Source organism: Panthera pardus, unplaced genomic scaffold (assembly GCF_024362965.1).
Source record: "Panthera pardus isolate Hobbes unplaced genomic scaffold, ASM2436296v1 HiC_scaffold_17, whole genome shotgun sequence".
Taxonomy (NCBI): Eukaryota; Metazoa; Chordata; class Mammalia; order Carnivora; family Felidae; genus Panthera; species Panthera pardus.
In genome coordinates, this window is record NW_026526732.1 from 150,595,631 (window position 1) to 150,611,865 (window position 16,235).

Genomic DNA, 16,235 nt, shown 5'->3' on the forward strand with positions numbered 1-16,235 from the left:
CTCAACGATTAAGCCACCCAGGTGCTCCTATTACATCTTTATTTTAAACATTTGAAGAATTGCTCATGGCTGGAAAGTTGTATTTTGTTGTCACCATGGTGAACAATCAAGATTCTGAGGTAAGAAACTCAAGTAAACCGATTGGAAATTATGCCAGCCATTTGTGGCTAGTGTGTAAATTTCTCATTTATTTATGTGGGTCACCCTAGAAATGCTGAAGACTACTTCCAGGAATACATGAAACCAAAAGAGGAAATTATAAATATATTTTTAAAGATAAAACAAGAAAAATACATTAAAATAGAAGATTAAGACCAGGATAGAGAATAGAATGCAGGGATGCAGTCTGCTGCTAGTATGTGGGCATCACACCACAGAGAACTGCAGGGGGCTCTGGGCCTCAAAACATGTCACTTCTCAGAGCATCAGAAGCCTCCCCTACAAGACAGTGGGTGTTTCTGTGGTTTCTGTCCTTGAGAAGGGTATTTCCTTCTTATCTGCCCTTTTAGTATTTAGTGAAGTATTTTGAAATGTCCAGCCTGTTTGAGCTGTGCTAAGAGGTACCTAGAAAAGTGAATTTCCTTTCACTTGGGTAAAATCACAAAAGGAGGGGGAAAGAACACATCTTCACCCCCTCACCTTCAGAAGCAACATCTGCCATGGAAATGAAAAACCTGTTGGGAGTTCAAATGTTCATCACTTTCTAAAGATCCTTTTTCCAATGCTATTGTTTTCAGCAACTTTATAAAATATAAGCTTGCCCTTGTATTCTTGACTGTCTTCCATTCACAGCACATAGACTCATACACTTACCTCTCCCATAGACTCCACTTCACCTTTCTTCTTCCTTTTACTGCTTCTCACTACATCTGTAATTCACATTTTCTGTCTTTCCCTCTCTCGTGGTCTTTATATCATGCTATTTGGGAAAATAAAAAACACACCGAGAAAGTAACAGTCTGTCCTGCCATTCCTCAGGCTGGAATGACAACATGGATAAAGCCAGCTGCAAGGTTCACAGGAAAGAATATTTTCCCCAAAGACACATTGCAGCTGTAAGCCTTCATAACAGCCCCCATCTTTCAGTGACTTACTTTCAGTGATTTTGTCAATGAAAAATTTGGTTCTCTAAACACATAGACTATCACAAATTTCCTGTTTGAAATTATATCAGTAAGAAGCAAATCCTATTCTTGTCTGGAGAATCTAAGTTACTTTAACACAGAGAAATAGTTTCGATTTCCAACCAAGGGGCAGATAAGAGTTTCTGAATACATTTGACCCTTGAACAGCATGGGTTTGAACAGTGCTGGTCCACTTATATGCAGAAAAATATAGTAAAATACTGTAAATCTATTTTCTCATCCTTAGAATTTTCTTAACATTTTCTTTTCTGTAGCTTATTTTATTTTTAGAATACAGTATATAATACATATAACATACAAAATATGTGTTAATTGATTATTTATGTTATGGGTATGACTTCCAGTCAACAGTAGGCTGTTAGTAGTTAAGTTTTGGGGGAGACTAAAGTTATACAGATTATTTACTGTGAGGGGTCAACTATACAGCATTTCCCATCTATTGTAACTTTGTCATCCCCAAGGAAACTGAGTCCAGTTCACAGTCTGAAGCAATTGTTGACCCTGTACTCATCCTGCATAGTTGTGAGCTTAAGAACACTCTGCTTCATTTACCTTTGACCCAAACTCCACACTCCCCCAATACTATAATGACTCTTTTCCTTAGTTTGGTACAAAGCTCCTTAGTCTCTCTGGTGTACAGTTTCTCTTATTGCAATGACCTGACAAAGCTGACTTTGTGAGACTACAGGTGTGCTCCTGCTGCTCTTGTGTTGACTGGGCTAAAGTGTATGTAATCTCCACAAACTGCTCTCCTGTTCTGAACATCCTTGCAGTTCTATTCTCATTATCCTATTCCCACTCATGATCCATCATGTAGGTGGTTCCTGCATCTCTACTCACAGTAACTCACCATACAGAAACTCAGTCCCACTAACAGTTCAATAGTCACTATGACTCTAGACAGATAAGGATGATGCCCCAGGGGTGCAAATATCCACTTGTTTACTCTCACTTGTTGGCATTTGACTCTTGGTAACTGTGTTTGTGCCTGTGGTGACTGGGCCTATTTGGGGGGAGGTAATGCTTCTTCCAAGAGTGGAGATTGACTCCTGGGTGAATCTCATCCTGGTGTTCCTGGTACCTGGAACAGAGGTGGTAGATGGTGCTCCAACAGTGGATGTGCCCAGGTCAGAGCATTTGGGGCTATCTCAGGGACGATATTCCTGGTGGCAGGGGATGTAGAGTCCATTGCAAGGGCCATGGTGACGGGGTGGGGGGGGGGTAGTTGGCCTGATTCCAGAGTCCTGGTGCCTAGGAAACAGGTAATCAAAAGGGAGGCGGGTGTACTTAGAGAAGAAAGGTTGATCTAGCGCACTAATGGGAGTGGTGGTTTGAGAAGAGCTGTTGTGGTGGGAGGAGAGATGTTAGAAAGTGATTCACCTGAGGCCATGGTCCCCAGAGTAGAGGTGAGTGTCTTAGAGAAGAGGACGTAGACTATGTCCACTGGTGATAGTGAAGGCTAAGACTGAGGAAATGTGACTGTGATTGATGTAGGAGAAGATTTATTCAATTTTAGAAGTGATCACCCAAATAGAGAAGGGATAAAAGGGGCAGAGTCTGATATTCTTGTGATGTACTCAACTGGGCATAAGGACATTGCTGGAGGACGGGATGATGGACTCAGATTTACTCAGGGGTGAGACAGTGGCCATGGCTGGGAGCACAGGTTACATAATCTAACACAATCGTGGTGGTCAACAAAGGTGAGGTGAGTATGCTCAGAACTCATGTGGAAGAACCTGACCCACAGGGAGGAGTCTGGCCCTAGGGACAGGAGAGGCTGGCTCAGAATAAGGCTGGGGGAACTAATACATACAGCAGGTGGCATTGGCAGCAAGGGTTGTGCTTAGACTGGAAGTGGTTACAAGAGCAGTGTCAGTCACTGGAATAGCAGTGAGTGGCTCAGAACAAAATGGGTTGAATCACATTCTCCATGAGTGCTGATGGCAAGTGCAGAGGTGATTTTATTCAGAGCAAGTGGAAGAATATGAAAAAAAATCACTTTGGTCTTAAACTTGGAGCAAGGGTTGGAAAACTTCTTCTTGTAAAGTGTCATCAGGTGGCATATGTTTAAGCTATTTGAGTCACAAAGTCTCTCTCACAAGTATGCAAAGTAGCTGGAAAGCAGCTGTAGACGTAAAGGAGTACGTGCACCTGTGCTCCAATAATACCTCATTTGAGAAAGCAGGTAACAGGCCAGATTTGGTCCATGAAGTGTAGTTAGCAGCCCCTGGGCCAGCGCTCAATACATTGAAGATGAGGTGGCAATGTCACAGGCGGTGGGTGGGACAGAGCTGATTGGGCTTGGCACAGAAGTGATAGCATCTAACAAATTGAGATGTTTGTCGCAGTTGAGGTGAGTTCCCTCTAGGCAGAAGTGATGGAATATAATTAATGTGTGTGTGTTGGGGTGGGGGGACGGTTATTTGCAAAGAATCTGATTGGGATGGAAATGAGGGACACTGAGCAAAAGAAGGTGAGACCAGAACAGAAATAAGTAAGATTCAAAAAGAGGGAACAGAATTATATCTAAGAGGAGTGGTGGCTTGACTAGAGTCTAGAGCAGAAATGACAGAAACAGGCAAAAAGGTGATGGTTGTCACTGGAGGTAAATGTGTGTGCTTAGAGAAGACATGGTGGTCAGTACCTGATAAAGCTGTGTTGGTGATGGTCTGAGTAGAAAAGTCAGTGACCTTGGTGGGCACCAAGGTGATAGAAGAGACCATGAAAGGTCCAGAGACACTGGTAGAGACTGTGGGGACCTCAGAGGCAGAGGTAAAGGCCAAGGTAGGTGATAAGGCCAAAGTAAAAGGTGTGGTGACCTCTGAGGCTGTGGTATGTCCAAAAGGTGAGGTGGAGGCTTCGGTGTTGCCAGAATCTGTTGAAGAATATATGATGGACCCGGATTCTGAGAAAGAAACTGTGGTGCCCATAGAAGCTGTCATTGAGGGGTGCCTGCGTAGCTCAGTTGGTTAGGTGCAGGCTCTTGATTTCTGCTCAGGTCGTGATCTCACAGTTTGTGAGTGTGAGCCCCACATCAGGCTCCATGCTGACAGCACATAGCCTGCTTGGGATTCTCTCCCTCTCTGCCTGTCCCACCCCTACTTAAACACTTTATCTCTCTTTCCTTTTCACTCTCAAAATAAATAAATATATTTTTTTAAAATAAAGGGGTGAGTTAAAGAAAAAAAAAGAAGCTGTAGGTGAGACAGTTAGGGTCTCTCCAGACATTGGAATAGCTGTGGAGGGCACAGATTCTTCTGGTGTCAGAGACTTTAGTGGATACTGTCATTGCCTCAGAGGCCCAAGGTAGACACCACACTGCTGTCAGAGAGATCAGTGGTGGCCTTAGTGGTATCAGCAGTCGTGGTAGATGCCATGGTGGTCTCAGAAGTGGTGGTGGAGGCCATGGTAGTCCCAAAAGCTGTGTTCTTAGAGCCTGTGGTGGGCAGAGATGTAATTGTGGAGGCTGTGGTGGTCTCAGAGACCTTGGTAGAGACTCCAGAGGCCTCAAAGTCTGGGATAGAGGGTATCATTGACACAGATGCTGCAGTGGTGGACCTGAGGGCCTCAGAAGTTATCTGAGAGACTAGGGTAGTTGAAGAACTGATGGTGACTTCAGAGGCTATGCTGAAGGCTGTGGTTGGCACAGACATTGTAGCGGAAGGTGTGATAATCTCAGTAGCTATAGTAGAAGCTATGGTGGTGTCCATGCTTATGGAGATTTCAGAGGCAAAGGAGGAGGCCACTGTGGGCATGGTGATCTCAGAGCCTGTGGTGGACACAGACTCTGCAGTGGTGTTTGAGCTGTGGTGAAATCTATGGTGGCTCTAGGGCCTGTGATGATTTCAGAGGTTGTAGTGAAGACTGTGGTGGGCACAGATGTCGTCATGGAGGGAGCAGTGCTCCCAGAGGCTGTGAAGGACAGAGATGCTGTGGCGTCAGCAGTTATTGGGGTGACTGCAAAAGGCACAGACTTCAAAATTGTCACAAGGGCTTTGGTGGAAACTGTACTGATATCAGAGGCTGTGTTGGCAGGTATTGTAGTCTCAGAGGTGGTGGTAGAGGCCATGATGGTCTCAGAGGCTGTTGTAATCTTTGAGCCTGAGTTGTAGACCATGGTAGGCACAGAGGTTATTATGGAGGACACGGTAGTCTCAGAGGCTGGGGTGCAGGCCATCATTGGCACAGAGAGTGTAGTGAAGGACTTCATGGTTTCAGAAACTGTACGGAAGACTGAGGTAGTCTCAGAGCCTGTGGTGGTTTCAGAGGCTGTGGTAGAGGTCATGGTGGATACAGATGCTGTGGTGGAGGGTGTGGTGGCCTCAGAGGCTGTGGTGATGGTTGTGTGGTCTCAGAAGCTGTGGTGGAGACCTCGATGGCCTGAGACGTTGAGTTGCTCTGAGGACCTGTGGGAGGAGCCCATTGTGGACACACACACTGTGGTGTCTCCTGAGGCCGTGGTTGTCTTGGTAGTGTGCCTGGCAGCTGTGATCAAGGGTATGGAGGGCTCAGAGGCTATGGTGGACCCAGGAGTTGTAGTCCTCCCTAAAATACATTAATTTTTATTCAGGAATAACCCTAATTTTTGCATTTTTTATATTTAATTAAGAGTATTGTGCGAATTTGTCATTCTTGTTTCCTTTAAGTCTGCAGAACTACTGGTATCTAGACTGCAGTTAATCTCCCCCCACCCCCAATGTGGATGCTGTGGGCACGCCTGCTGAGTCACTTGTGCTTCTGTGTTGAATGAATCTTTTGATCGATCACCTCTACACTCTTCTTTCCTCAAGAATTTTGCTAATCAGGGTCCTCAGTCTTTTGGTTTCTGTGGGGTTTTTGTTGCTGTTTGCCTAGGTGAATCTTAAAATCTAACACATGTTAAGGAGGCAACACAAACAGAAACTGCATATCATTTCTCTAACATGAAGGATTGTTGGAGCTCAGATGAAGGAGAAAATGTGTTGTTTGAAAACATAGAGGTCATCTGGACAGATATCCCCAGAAGCATTCCCTCAGCTGGGTGAAAGTAAAGGGGAGGTCACACCAAAACGGTAGGACACTTGAGCTGAGACCCTCACGTGCAAATCCCCCCTTGATTCTTTGGGACCTTCAGCATACTGTCCCTGCCTGAGCAGAGGCCACAGATTGTTATGCATGAAATGAAGGCAGTCAGGTTGTAGCTTTTAGATGAGGCCAAATGCTTCATCACCACTTAGACAGTGAAGGTCAGAACTGATGTGTTAGGCAGTTTGTATCAGTTCTCTCAGTAAAAAGACACAAGGAAATGGTAGGGGAAAATCCTTGGAATGATTTCTTTCTTTTATTTAGTTAATTTTTAGTATAAAGTGCTAGACCAAGTAGTAGCAGTGGGAATGGGTTAAAGAAGAATCTGGGAGATTGATCTAAATTTCTCTCTGATAGGTGCTCTCTGTCCCAGTACTTCATTTTCATCATTCAAAATATTCCTCAAGAAACGTCTGTAAAGGGGCGCCTGGGTGGCTCAGTTGTTTGAGCATCCGGCTTCGGCTCAGGTCATGATCTCGCGGTTTGTGAGTTCGAGCCCGCGTCAGGCTCTTTGCTTACAGCTCAGAGCCTGGAGCCTGTTTCGGATTCTGTGTCTCCCTCTCTCTCTGCTTCTCCCCCACTCATGTTCTGTCTCTGTCTCTCTCTCAAAAATAAATAAACATTACAAAAATAATTTTAAAAAAGAAACTTCTATAAAGCATATAGGATTCCAGGCATGGGACACAGTGTTAAAAAATAGGTATGAAGCTTATATTCAAGTAAGGGAGAAAGACAATCAATAAATACACAGATAATATATGAAACAAAATAATCTATGAATCTCTGTCTAGGACTCTTTCAGGGCCCAAAAGGAAGACGCTGTCTTGCCCTTCAGACAGACTGTGGAAATAGTAGCTCAAAAGAAAAATGAAGGGCTGGAGCATCTTATCAAAGCAGTATCAAATACTTGAAAACTGCCCTTTTTTTAATGGCAACCAGATACTGATGGTAACACTTCTGAATCTGGAGACATAAAGCTTCTGAGCAAGCAGGCATGATGTTGAAGGAGATGCAGGAACTACCAACTGATGGAGAAAGCCAGCACAATATTTCTAGAAAATAGCACTCCCAACAGAGCAACCTTGAAGGAACTGAAACACAGCAGGCACTGGAACTAGCTGGAAAGCTCATAGAGAATGTCAATCTGGAAAACTCTGGACAATTTTATCAACAGCCCACATGTTTGAAAATGAGAAACACTTCAACAGGAAGTTGAATGCTTAGGGAAAGCCTTGAGACTGCTGGCACAAGAATTGATCGGGCAGCACTCTATTCAGAAAGAAAAAATATTAATAAGGACAATAAGAATTATTCAATGGGGTATAAGAAAACAATTGCTCAAGTCTTAGTTTACCTATTCAGAAATGACTACATGGCTACAGAAAGCTATGTCAAGGAGAGTCTAGCACATATGGTCCATGGAGGTAACAGCTGTGCTACCCTAGAACAGCTTCTGGAAGGGTATGAACAGCAAGACCAAGCTGCAGCATCAGAGGTCTGCCCCTCACCATTCACCATGTTTCAAGTACTTGGACAGAGACGACACTAAGCCAGGCCTGAGTGTGATGGTTCCAGGAGGCAGAATCAGAAATCAGAAACAAGTCACCATGAATGGTACACAACCATATGAATGTACTTAATGCCACTGAACTGTTCACTTAAAATTGGTTAAAATGGTAAACTTTCTGTTATGTATGTTCTACCACAATAAAAATTTTGAGGACAAAAGGAGGAAGAGGAGGAGGAGAATGAGAAGAATTAGACTGAAGAGGAAGAGGAGGAGGAGGAGGAAAAGGAAGAAGAAGAGGAAGAAGGAGAAGGAGAAGTAAGAAGAAGAAGGAGAAGGAAGAAGAAGAAGAAGAAGAAGAAGAAGAAGAAGAAGAAGAAGAAGAAGAAATCAGCGACACCACGGACCAACCCTGATGGTGTCCCTACCACAGAACTGATGAAGCGGAAAGTGCATATGCAGAAAACTCTGCTAGCATTCTGCTTTGCAAAAAAAGAAAAGGAAAACTTCTGGTATACCATTTCATGGACTTGGAGCTTGTTGAAGAGCATTCCATACCTCACTGCAACTAAGAAAGATTGCCATTTTTAGTTACCAATTCCCCAAATCACCTGTTTGTGCCCACTACCTGTGAAACATTTTTTTTCTTTCCATAAGTGCTTTCTTAAGACACAAGCAAGAGTTAACAGCCAATGTGCTGTCATGTTTTAACACAGTTGATTTTAAAATTTGTGAGCCAGATGTTAGATAAATTATGTTCTGAGAAGGTAGGATAATAGGTGTGGATATTCTCTCTTGGGCCTGTGTAATTTACTATGAGAGAATTTCTTTTTTCACTTTATTTAATAATTGCTGCTAAAAATGAAGTTAACTGATAAGAAAATTAATTAGAATTTTAAAAACATGTTTTGTTTTGAAAAGGATATTTATTCCCCATGATATTGGATATATATAAATTATTAAATCTTTTTGGGGGAAAAATTGGGATAAGAAGTTTTTGAGTCTTACAATATTATTTAGCCTAATTAAAAATGCATTCAAGATCTTTGTTAAAAATCCAGGAATAGCAATATAATATGAATGTGTTGTTTATTTTTCTAAATTTTTTTAATGTTTATTTATTTTTGAGAGAGAGACAGAGTGCAAGCAGGGAAGGAGCAGAGAGAGGGGAGACACAGAATCTGAAGCAGGTTCCAGGCCCTGAGCTGTCAGCACAGAGCCCGATGAACGGCTCGAACTCATGAACCATGAGATCGTGACCTGAACTGAAGTTGGACACTTAACTGACTAAGCCACGCTGGTGCCCTTAAATATGTTGTGTAAATCTGTAGGCGCACAAAAAAAAAGAGAAGAACCATATGATCCTGTCAATCGATGCAGAAAAGGCCTTTGACAAAATCCAGCACCCTTTCTTAATAAAAACCCTTGAGAAAGTCGGGATAGAAGGAACATACTTAAAGATCATAAAAGCCATTTATGAAAAACCCACAGCTAACATCATCCTCAATGGGGAAAAACTGAGAGCTTTTTCCCTGAGATCAGGAACACGACAGGGATGCCCACTCTCACCGCTGTTGTTTAACATAGTGCTGGAAGTTCTAGCATCAGCAATCAGACAACAAAAGGAAATCAAAGGCATCAAAATTGGCAAAGATGAAGTCAAGCTTTCGCTTTTTGCAGATGACATGATATTATACATGGATCCGATAGACTCCACCAAAAGTCTGCTAGAACTGATACATGAATTCAGCAAAGTTGCAGGATACAAAATCAATGTACAGAAATCAGTTGCATTCTTATACACTAACAATGAAGCAACAGAAAGACAAATAAAGAAACTGATCCCATTCACAATTGCACCAAGAAGCATAAAATACCTAGGAATAAATCTAACCAAAGATGTAAAAGATCTGTATGCTGAAAACTATAGAAAGCTTATGAAGGTAATTGAAGAAGATATAAAGAAATGGAAAGACATTCCCTGCTCATGGATTGGAAGAATAAATATTGTCAAAATGTCAATACTACCCAAAGCTATCTACACATTGAATGCAATCCCAATCAAAATTGCACCAGCATTCTTCTTGAAACTAGAACAAGCCATCCTAAAATTCATATGGAACCACAAAAGGCCCCGAATAGCCAAAGTAATTTTGAAGAAGAAGACCAAAGCAGGAGGCATCACAATCCCAGACTTTAGCCTCTACTACAAAGCTGTCATCATCAAGACAGCATGGTATTGGCATAAAAACAGACACATAGACCAATGGAATAGAATAGAAACCCCAGAACTAGACCCACAAACGTATGGCCAACTCATCTTTGACAAAGCAGAAAAGAACATCCAATGGAAAAAAGACAATCTCTTTAATAAATGGTGCTGGGAGAACTGGACAGCAACATGCAGAAGGTTGAAACTAGACCACTTTCTCACACCATTCACAAAAATAAACTCAAAATGGATAAAGGACCTGAATGTGAGACAGGAAACCATCAAAACCTTAGAGGAGAAAGCAGGAAAAGACCTCTCTGACCTCAGCCGTAGCAATCTCTTACTCGACACATCCCCAAAGGCAAGGGAATTAAAAGCAAAAGTGAATTACTGGGACCTTATGAAGATAAAAAACTTCTGCACTGCAAAGGAAACAACCAACAAAACTAAAAGGCAACCAACGGAATGGGAAAAGATATTTGCAAATGACATATCGGACAAGGGGCTAGTATCCAAAATCTATAAAGAGCTCACCAAACCCCACACCCGAAAAACAAATAACCCAGTGAAGAAATGGGCAGAAAACATGAATAGACACTTCTCTAAAGAAGACATCCGGATGGCCAACAGGCACATGAAAAGATGTTCAACGTCGCTCCTTATCAGGGAAATACAAATCAAAACCACACTCAGATATCACCTCATGCCAGTCAGAGTGGCCAAAATGAACAAATCAGGAGACTATAGATGCTGGAGAGGATGTGGAGAAACGGGAACCCTCTTGCACTGTTGGTGGGAATGCAAATTGGTGCAGCCGCTCTGGAAAACAGTGTGGAGGTTCCTCAGAAAATTAAAAATAGACCTACCCTATGACCCAGCAATAGCACTGCTAGGAATTTACCCAAGGGATACAGGAGTGCTGATGCATAAGGGGCACTTGTACCCCAATGTTTATAGCAGCACTCTCAACCATAGCCAAATTATGGAAAGAGCCTAAATGTCCATCAACTGATGAATGGATAAAGAAATTGTGGTTTATATACACAATGGAATACTACGTGGCAATGAGAAAGAATGAAATCTGGCCTTTTGTAGCAACGTGGATGGAACTGGAGAGTGTGATGCTAAGTGAAATAAGCCATACAGAGAAAGACAGATACCATATGGTTTCACTCTTATGTGGATCCTGAGAAACTTAACAGAAACCCATGGGGGAGGGGAAGGAAAAAAAAAAGAGGTTAGAGTGGGAGAGAGCCAAAGCATAAGAGACTGTTAAAAACAGAACAAACTGAGGCTTGATGGGGGGTGGGAGGGAGGGGAGGGTGGGTGATGGGTATTGAGGAGGGCACCTTTTGGGATGAGCACTGGGTGTTGTATGGAAACCAATTTGACAATAAATTTCATATATTAAAAAAAATAAATAAAACTGTAGGTGCAAATACCAAGAGAAAAAGCTAAAAGTTGGAAGTTGCTGCCTCTGAACAGCAGGCATCAGGTGTGAAAAGGAGGGGTGCATCAGAGATGGCTATTTTCTGTAATGAGCCTGTAGGACTACTGGACTTCAAAAACTACATGAATTACTCTGATAAAATCTGCAAAGGAAATATATATACAGTGAGTAGGAGATGAGAAAATGAATATTTTATATTTTTTTATAGGGAAATTTTTTTATAGGGAATTATTTCAAGAAACTTGGCAATGACAGAGGGTAGGGCTGGGAAAGATATGGGCTTATTAAGGATGGATACTGGAAGAACAGAGTTTTCAAAGTGTGGTCCCTAGACCACAGGCTTCAAGGTTGGTTAAGAGCTTGTTAAAATGCAGATCCCATCCCCTATCCCAGATTTACCGATTCAGGAACCCTAAGGGACAGGGACCAAAACCTGCATTTTAGAAATGATCTCATATATATAGAATGAAATATTATTCAGCCATAAAAAAGAAGGAAATCCTGCCATTTGTGACAACATGGATGGACCTTGAAGACATTATGCTAAGTGAAGTAAATCAAACAAAGACAAATGCTGTATGATCTCATATGTGGAAGCTAAAAAAAATAAGTTTATGGCTACAGAGAACAGATTGGTGGTCACCAGAGGCAGGGGTTAGGAGTGAGCAAAATGCGTGAAAGGTATCAGAAGGTACAAACTTCCAATTATAAGGTAAATAAGTCCTGGGGCGCCTGGGTGGCTCAGCTGGTTGAGTGTCTGACTTCAGCCCAAGTTATGATCTCACGGTTCCTGAGTTCTAGCTCCACATTGGGCTTTGCACTGGCAGTGCAGAGCCTGCTTTTGATTCTCTGTCTCCATCTCTCTCTGCCCCTCGCCCCCCAAAAATAAAGAAATGTTAAAAAAAAATTTTTTAATATAAGTCCTGGGGGTGTAATGTACTGCATGGTGACTATAGTTAATAATACTGTATCACATATTTCAAAGTTGCGAAGAGCATAGATATTAAAAGTTCTCAACACACACGTACACACAAATTGTAACTATATGTGGTGATGGATGTTAACTAGACTTATCGTGGTGATCATGTCACAATATATACAAATATCCAATCATCCTGTTTCACACCTGAAACTAATATAATATTGTATATTAACTATACCTCAATTATAAATAAATGGTTTTTAATAAATAAATAAGTAAACAAGTAGAATCTCTTCCAGATGATTCTTGTGTACACTTTTCTAGAGCTTGTTTGGATGCTGATGGACGGACCCCGGAGAAAGAGAAGTAGACAGTGTGGGAGGGGGAGGAGAAGCCTACTGAGAGGCAGGAAGTGTGGGATGGGAACAAGAACCCAGGTTGGAGAGACAGTCCTCCAATGTAAAGGGGGAGCAGGGAGGAAGAGAATGAATGCCAATGGGGGAAACTATGAAGACCTGACAGTGGGAAGATGAGGTGGTGCCTGCCGGTATTTTTGCATACTTAAAAGAGTTATATTTGTGTGTCATTCCTTGTGTGATATCTGCCTTTCCTGGTGGATTGTGAGATCTTTACCTAAAGGAAGGACCTGCTGCTTGCTTTATTCACTGATGTTATCTTCAGATCTAGCACGGAGGAAATGCTCCAAAAATGTTTGCTGGACGAATACATGAGCCTCATGTTTGATATGACGTGACATCCAAGTGAAGATGTTATGGGAAAAATAAGCCTGGAAGTACAGGACTGGATTTCAGAGCAAAGAGAGGCTAATGATGAGTCTGGAAGTCCTCTGCAGTAATAATGGTTCAAATCAAAGGGGTTCACAGAGAGGCAAGAAGGAGAAAGAGAATAGAATGTGCAAGACAGCAGTCTCCAGGAGACAGTCATTGGGAGGGAGCAGAGGGAGGATGCAAGAAATAAATATCAAAAGAAAAAGAAAAACACCACCCAAAGTCCTTTTGCTAATCCAACCCAGGCCTACTTCTGTCAACTCCACACTTACCCTGCTACTCCCTTTTTAGGCATTCCATCCTACAGTGGAAATGAAGAGTTATCTGGCATTGTTTTTAATACTTAAAAAGAGAAACTTGAAAGTCTGGAGGAGTCTAAGAGAGAAGTCAGGTGAAATGGCTAGAAACATAGGAGTCCAGACTTTACTTCTCCTCTGGCTAATTTCATCCACAGTTCCCACTGCCCTGGGGTTTCTGTGGTCCCTCTGCATGTGTCTCTATCCAGGGAGAGCTGACCAAGGATTCACATTTAGGCAGCATTTCTGGTAGGGATATTTTCATTTCCCTTGGCTTTATTCAGACTTGGAGGCTAACTCTAATAAGGAATTAAGAATGATATAGAGGGGCGCCTGGGTGGCTCAGTCGGTTAGGCGTCCGACTTCAACTCAGGTCATGATCTCGCGGTCCGTGAGTTCGAGCCCCGCGTCTGGCTCTGGGCTGTTGGCTCAGAGCCTGGAGCCTGCTTCTGATTCTGTGTCTCCCTCTCTCTCTGCCCCTCCCCCGTTCATGCTCTGTCTCTCTCTGTCTCAAAAATAAATAAACGTTAAAAAAAATTAAAAAAAAAGAATGATATAGAAATTAGGATTTTCATGTTAGATACAAAATATTTATCAAGCAGCTATTACACTCCAGGATTCTAGGGGAAAAATCAAAATAAAGTTGCTATTTGTGTTCCTGCTTATAGCTAAAGGTTGGAGGGAGAGGAGAAAGGTGGATTTGCTGCAAGGTGAAGGTGAGGGCCACAATTGTAGTCAATGGGGGCTAGGGTCAGTACTGACTTTCACAGAAATAGGAGAAAAGAAGTTTATCATCTTTGCTTCCAGAAAAAGAATGAGAATATGCAAGCAGAGTGCCTCAGACAGAGACCTTTGTCTCCTGACTTTCTGTGGCTTCCATATCCTCTGTGATTGATGGATAATTCATGTACCAGGTCCCAGGATTCCAAAGAGAAGCTGCATTAGGATGCAGGAGGCAGGCGGTAATTTTCCTCTCTTCATCTTGAAATAATCCACATTGGAAGTTGTTATCTAGCATGGTGGGTTCTACAGCAGAAATGGACTACATAGGATGAGTTGATGCCTGGAGTCTCACTAGGACACGAAGTTTCAGGAAGAATTAAAAGCTTGCCAGGGCCAGGGTTGTGGGAGGAGGAAGATCAACTGGGATGAGTTCTGTGGTAGTAGGGAGCCAGGGACTGGAACAGCTGGATTCTTGGATTCTAACACTTGCTCCATAATATGGCCAGCTTACTTTCTTGTCTCACTTGGCCATTGCTATGGGCTTTGTAGTTGCTGCTAAGCAGGGGAAGCCATAACTTTTGGCCCTCCCTCTACAGAGAGGGGTGCTTCTGGCAATTTAGGGGGGTAGGAACAGGGAGAGAGAGAGAACAAGGAGATCAAATGTGTCAGAAGAAAAGGAGACCCACCCTTGGGGCCAGAGATCAGCAAAAACCTGTTTTCTCTGGGGATGTCTCATTTCTGGAGAAGTCTTTGTAGCAGGCAGAAGGGAGAAAAATGAGGGTGACTGGGTCCCAAATCATTCGATATTCTTACTGTGCCAGCATTCACTGTCCAGGAGCAGGTGGACAGAGAGTGCTAGCACAGTCAGCTGTGAGGGGGTCTGGGTGCTGGGAGGGAGGGCAAAGTGCTTCTGCCCTGTGGGGCCAGAAGAACAAAACTCTGGAAGTCCAAGGGGCTGAAAGGGGAACCTGGACTCCAGAAGAAGGAGCTGGACCTTTTCTTGCACAAACCTCAATTATACTTTGTTCCTTAGGTGGTCCCTATAAACATCCCACCCATCTAGATCATGCTGCCAAGTTACAGGGATCCTGGCTCCACTAAGGGACAAAGTAAAGTTGTGTTGGGAGAAAAACTCTGCTCCCAGGAGCTGTGTGGGTTTGAACAAGGTTCTTCTCTGAGCCTCGGTTTTGTCTTCTGTCAAACAAGCCTAGTAAGAAAGAACTCGCAGTTAACAGAAGATTGAAGCACGTGATGTGGTGAAAGAAAGCACAGCGAAAACTTTAGTTTTATTACGGATGGTGCGCAGATGGAAGGAAGCCGAGGCCTGTCAATCTGGCTCTCAGGGCAGGAAGCCAGGGCTAGGAACTGCACCCCAACTCCGAGGGTGGCTGGCGGTGCGGGGCGTGATCCAAGGGCGTGCTCACAGTGGCCAAGTAGAGGGGGCGCCTGGGTGTTGCTGGCCTTGAACCACCAATCCACTCAGTTACCCAGCGAGATCCAGGAGCCTCCAGCCAAGTGGAACCTAGAGCGAAGGAAGGAGGCTGCTCTGGTCCCCTGTCGCTCACCCCCGATCCTGGACCGCCCTGCCCGGGCTCACCCCTCTGCCCTTGCACCTGTTGCCCACTTCAGCCCTAGAGGTCTTGGGCACTGATCTATCCTGGGGATGTGGGGATTGGGCGCGAGTTAAGCTTGTGAGGAGGGAACCATTCCCTCCTTGCCACTCATTATGTAATTTTCTCTAATGAGACCCCAACCCGAGAGCTTGTCAGAGGATTTCCCCCGTAAATTTCCAAGTAAGCATTGTAGCGGGAGAGAGAAATGGGAAGGGAGACAATCAGCAGCTGTGGTGGGGCCCACAGTCCCTGCAGCACTTGTGAGATGGAGAACCTCCTACACACCCCCAAATACACACCCTTTGACCCCAGAGCTCCTTTGGGTCCTTTTGCAGGGAGGCCTCCGTAGGATTCAATGTTTGGGACTCTAGGTGCAAAGGTGCTCTTGCTTGGTTTTGTTTTAGTTTTTAAATTGGGGTCCATGCTGGAGAAATTCAATGGTTATAGGCTAGGTGTAGGGGGTATCTACTTTCCTCCCAGAAAGAGTGACACTCCTGTCCTGGCAGCTGCCA

General features: G+C 43.4%; 1 protein-coding gene and 1 pseudogene across 1 annotated transcript in view; both read left to right on the top strand.

The window, feature by feature from the left end:
• Nucleotides 1-16,235, top strand: part of LOC109249533 (class I histocompatibility antigen, Gogo-B*0101 alpha chain-like) — a 283,631-nt gene that overhangs the window by 242,458 nt on the left and 24,938 nt on the right. The gene's annotated exons all lie outside the window — the stretch shown is intronic.
• LOC109249403 (gamma-soluble NSF attachment protein-like) lies at nt 5,264-7,852 on the top strand (annotated as a pseudogene).